General features: G+C 42.2%; 1 long non-coding RNA gene across 1 annotated transcript; it reads left to right on the top strand.

The window, feature by feature from the left end:
• LOC131381600 (uncharacterized) lies at positions 1-1,535 on the top strand. The gene is made up of 3 exons (XR_009210453.1): positions 1-185; positions 504-636; positions 1,263-1,535. It is a non-coding gene; the product is annotated as an uncharacterized LOC131381600 (long non-coding RNA).
• The last annotated feature ends 4,189 nt before the right edge of the window (positions 1,536-5,724 follow it).

The following is a 5,724-nucleotide window of genomic DNA, read 5'->3' on the forward strand; positions in this document are numbered from 1 at the left end:
GGTAACACATTTCACAAGCATGATCATCACAGAAATTATCCAGCTTTGTTTCTGAGTAAAGGTGTAAATAACACTTGTGTGACTATCGTGACTGTACATTGACCCAAGAATTGCTTGGCCACGAAATTCTCAAAGGACTTTTACACTGAACACAGAAACTCTTCTGATCAATCATCTGTTCTAAGGTATATATTTTATCCCAGCTTCTGTAAGAATTATTGGCTTTTAGAATTCCATACTTTGCAAAAAGCATATTAATTCTCATTTCTTAAGAGAGAGAATTAACATTTCTCAAAACTGGGCACTATTTATAGATGCTAAATTGGGGACTGGAATCTTTTTTTTCTTTTTAGCTAACAGGTATTAAAGAACCATTCTATGGCAGGCATTGTACATGTGTTACCATCATTAATTCTGGAAATCCATTTTTCCTTTTGTTATTACTTGGTGCATTGGTCTCATTCTTCTATTCTCTTCTCTCTGTGACGGGTTCCTCTTCACAGGATGCCTCGGGGTGGAAACGGGGTGACAGCCAGTGGTTTCTCCACACACGGACCTGCCAGAGCCTTCCCTGAAATGCTAGGTTGGGAAACTCACAGCTGATTAATTACCGCAGTCCACGGCTTACTCCGTCAGGTGAGTCAGACACGACTTAGAAGAGTCGGGCCGGGCGCGGTGGCTCACACTTGTAATCCCAGCACTTTGGGAGGCCGAGGCGGGCGGATCACGAGGTCAGGAGATCGAGACCACGGTGAAACCCCGTCTCTACTAAAAATACAAAAAAATTAGCCGGGCGTGGTGGCGGGCGCCTGTAGTCGCAGCTACTCGGAGAGGCTGAGGCAGGAGAATGGCGTGAACCCGGGAGGCGGAGCTTGCAGTGAGCCGAGATTGCGCCACTGCACTCCAGCCTGGGTGGCAGAGCAAGACTCCGTCTCAAAAAAAAAAAAAAAAAAAGAAGAGTCCCCTCAGGTTGTGTCCTGTGGGAGCCTGTGGAAGCCTGACTTGCTTCTTCCCCAGCATATGTGTGTGTTTGTCAGTGTGTGTGTGCATGAATGTGTATGTGAGAGAGTGTGTGTGTGTGACTGTGCATGTGTGTGAATCTGCATGTGTATGCATGTATGTTACCATGTGCCTGTATCTGTGAATATGTGTGTGTAGCGGGGTGATGGGTAGATGGGGACTTTCAGAATGGAGAGAGCCACAGCACTTGTGGGAGGAATCATCTTTGACTTTATTATTGAAATTTTTTCTTTATTCTTCAGTGAAGGTGAATGAACCTGACTTGCAGGTCCCCTGGGACATCTAGGAATCAAAGCAGGATGAAGGGCCTGTGTGTGTCCCTGGGAGAAACTCCAGTGGGACTGGATCCTGACACCTGGGGCATCGAGGGCAACCTGCATCCTTGGGGTAGCAGCTAGGAAAGTGGGGGAGTGTCAAGAGCATCAAGGGCATGGAATTCAGAGCCCAGAGCCAGGACCAGCACCACAGCACTTGTCCAGGCGGACCGCACATCCACCCCTTGTCCAGCCCAGGCCATCCAGGTAAAAGACCTTTTGTTTGTTTTTCATTTGTTGTGTACAGTTTTATAAATTTCCCTAGTAACACAGTACAGGAATAAAAGTTTCCAGTAGTGCAGGAGGACTTATAAGAACAAGCGTCCTCCACCCCAAGCTTCCTGGTCCCCCTTTTCTGAGGAGCCCTGTGAAATGTCCCTGCTGTGACCTCTTTTGGTGGTCTCTGCCATCTCTCTAAGTAATGTGCTCATATGAGCATTACTTAACTTGTCGATTTAAGCATTGGCTCTTGATGGCATGCTCCGAGATACTGAGAGTTTAACTTAATTATATTCTACCACTATACCCAATCAAGTACCTCACTATTTTTTGTTTTCCTGTTGGTTCCTTTGTAATATGAAGGAATACACATTCATTTATTATTCCATCAAGTATAACGCACATATTATGACCCTCAAATGTGTAAGATACTAGCCCCTACTCAATGACTCTGCAGTGCTTTATCTAGGAGGTTGCTATAAACCAACCAACAGGGCTTACCTTGCTAAGACTATGAGAATATACTTACCTACAACCAAATAGTGTGCTTGGATTGCGTTTCTTTTATTGTACTGCTTGTTATTTTTCCTGAAGTTTCTAATCCCTTTTACTTTTAAAAAATTTGCCTTCTTCACATCCTTTATTTTCTTCCACCTCTCCAGTGTCTGTTCTATTCAACCAAGTCCTTCTTCCCCCAAAAAACCCTTCTAGGAGTTCCCCAGGTGCCATGCCCAGCTCTGGCTGCTGTCCAGGCGACACCACCTCACCCTGGGAGACGCCCTCCTGCTGGATGGGACCTGGCATTTGGAACCCCTGTCTTCCTGTTTCTTGCTTTGCTTGCACATGAAGTTAAGTAAGTATCTCTGTGTGAAAGGATATTGATACATAAAATATTTGAATGCATACACATCTGAAATGTTTTTATTCCTGCCTCCATGTTTTATTGATAGTTTGGCTGGGTAGAGAAATCTTGGTTCGATGCCATTTTCCTTCAGAATTTGGACAATGCCACACTGTAGTCTTTTAGATCCACAGCAGAGAGCAAGAGATCTTATTTCAAGCTGATGCTGGTTTTCTGAAAGAGATTTCCTGCATACTTGCTTTTCTGAAATCCCTCAGGAATGCATCTGGGCCTACATTTTCTCATTCATAGCATTGAGAACTCAATGGGATTTTTCAGTCTGAACACTTTTGTTCTTTAATTCTGGGAAATTCACAATATCTTTGTATGTGATGCCTTCCACTCAATTTTCTTTTTATTGGCTATTAGTCTTGTATGGGACCTCCTACGTTTTTCCCTCGGGTCCTTTACTTTTTCACTTATATATTCAGTCTGTTTTGCTATTATTCTCTCCTCTGGGAGATTTCTCTATTTATATTCCAAACTTCATTGACTGTTTTTTAATTTCAGCAATTGCCTTTTATTTCAGCCATTCTTTGTTATTCTCTGATGGCTCCCCTTTCTTATAAAACTCTATTTTTGCTTAGCAGAAGAAATATATCTTGAATATCCAAGAATACAAAATAGTGGGGTGTATTTCTTATTTACCAAAAAAGTTTTCTTTTATTCCATGTTTAGCTGTGTTTGCTTAGGTACATTTCCTTTCCTGTTTATCTAGCTTGGTCTTTCTAGCTCCTAATATCGGTTTTCCTTATCCATTGATTCTCACCCCTTCTTAGTTAAGTACAAAGCAGAGCAAAGCTGCCCAGGAGCTCCGTCTGTGTGGGTAGAGCTCATTAACCAGCCGGCTTCCCTTCCCTTCACTTGGCTGGGTATGGTGGGAGGCGACCATTATGCTTCAGGGTCCCTAAATGCAAGAAGGTAGAGTGTATTGCTTGGGAAACCAGTTTCCAGAACTACCTAAGTTCTCCCCCAGCATCTCATCGAATTCCTTAAGAAAATCATTCTACTTTAGGGAAAGAGGGTAGATGAGGGCATGGGGATTATTTGTGTTCGTTGTTGTTAATTGTTGTTGCTTGTATTAGGAACAAATTCCTAGTAATTTGATATTTTTCCTGGGAGCTGGAGGAGTGTTTCATCCTTAAAAACTATAGCATATGCTACAATCACGTCAAGAACTCCTTACAGTAAGGCACAAGGAAATTTAATCAGAGATTTCTGTGAAGCCAGCAAAACTAGCAGAATTCAAACCTAGACAAAAAAATGGTCTGACCTTTTTAGATCATGATAAAGCCTAAACTTTTACAACATCCCTGATGAGTACAAAAACCACAAGACTTTCCTGCATGTAAAGACTGGGGCTAAAATGAAACAGAATTCCTCAATTACTGTGCATCAGAATGGGTTTGTGGTCTCTCCTGAAATGCATGCTCCTACTATTCATAGCTTCCTCTTACTTCAGTGTATCAGCCTTCCTCAAATTATGTATGAAACTAGATAGCTTTACTTGCCGCAGTCTTAAAGGCGGAAAGTGCCTTAGTAGTCACCTGGTTTAAGTTCTAATTTTAGAGATGAGGAAACTGAAGCCCAAGGAATTTTTTTAAGTGAAATGTCAAACTCACGCAAGCACAAGTGGGAGATAAAAGAGGGGAGATGGGATTGGAGTGAAAACACCTTGGTCTTGTCTTTGTGCTGCCATAACAAAAAACCTGGGACTGGATAATTGATAAAGAACAGAAATGTATTTCTTATAGTTCTGGAGGCTGGGAGGGCCAAGAACCAGGTGCCGACAGCTCAGTAGCTGGTGGAGGCTGTTCTCTGCCTCCAAGATGGCACCGTTTTGCTGTGTCCTTCCATGGCTGAAAGGGGCAAAAGGGAAAGAATGCTGAATCCTCATAGCAGAAGAGATGGAAGGGTAGCATGGCAAAAAGGCAGAGCCCTCATGATTTACTCACTTCCTACAAGGCCCTACCTCTCAACACTATCACAGCGGGTGTTAGGTTCCAACATACAAATTTGGGAGGGATGCAAACACTCAAACCATAACAGGCCTGTCCCTCGTTTTGCTGGTTTGAGTTGATGTATTCTAGCTGAGGTACTAGCTGGGATGTGTTTCTGGTGTTAATATATAGACATAAGTCCTGGTAGCAGAAACTTTGGGTGTTCTAAATCCCGACAGATCTTGCAGAATATCAAAATTACCTGAGAAATATAAGCTTAGCATTTCAGGTGGCCTTTTAAAGGACAAGGAAGACACCCCTGGACACATTTGCATAAATCCATTCTAACCATTATTGTCTGAATCGGCAGGTGAATTTTTGGAAGTCTTCAAGACTCCTTATGAAGCTGTCAGAGCTGATTTAGATGGCTCCTAAGAAGAGTCAGAGACTTGACGAATTGTAATGTGTTAGGAATTCTAAGAGGCCTTAGAGGTTAGCCATGCTGATGTCTTCATTTTACAGGTGAAGAACAAAATGCGTAAGTACCTCGAACAAATTTGTACAGTGAATAAAAGACAGAGAACAGAACAGCCATCACTGGATGGTTGACTGGGGCTTTCCCATCTGGGACTTTTCTACTCACTGTGCCACGTGACCCATAGGACACTGTTCCCCAGCCAGGGGGAACATGGACCTCAGATCATGAGCTTCCAGATGTGTGGTTAAATACCAGCTGACACATTCCCCAAGGCTGTTCATTCCAGATACACACAGACCATTTTTCTTTTAAAAAATGGAATCACATATGGCTATCTCTATGTGACTAATGTGCTTATAAGGAAGACATAAGGCTGTATCCTAATTAATGATTTTTAAAATTATTCTGGTAATGATAAACTCTTCCAAGCATTTCCTGGGATCTTAAAGATGGGGATTTTCTCAAACCAGCTGCTGTGAGAAATTATTTTCATACCATTTCCTCAGAAATCTACTTTGGATTCCAAATCTTTATGTATGCTTAATACTTTAAAGAATGTATTTCTATTCCCTTATTAACTTTCCTTTATTTGGTTTGCAGTGAAATTCAGTGAAGAAACAAAAGGTGATGTGTCTAGAGTTTACTTGGGAAGCTCACCTTTTCTTTGGAGTGTTTTAATGGGACTACGTAGTATACATTTACATGGTACATTTGTTCCACTAACAACTTTAAATTTTATTAATTTTAACTAGGCATGGTGGCCTGTGCCTATAGTCCCAGCTACTCAGGAGGGAGACAGGAGGATTCCATGAGCTCAAGAGTTCGTGGCTACAGTGAGCTATGATCACACTG

This window comes from Hylobates moloch, unplaced genomic scaffold (assembly GCF_009828535.3).
Source record: "Hylobates moloch isolate HMO894 unplaced genomic scaffold, HMol_V3 SCAFFOLD_17, whole genome shotgun sequence".
Taxonomy (NCBI): Eukaryota; Metazoa; Chordata; class Mammalia; order Primates; family Hylobatidae; genus Hylobates; species Hylobates moloch.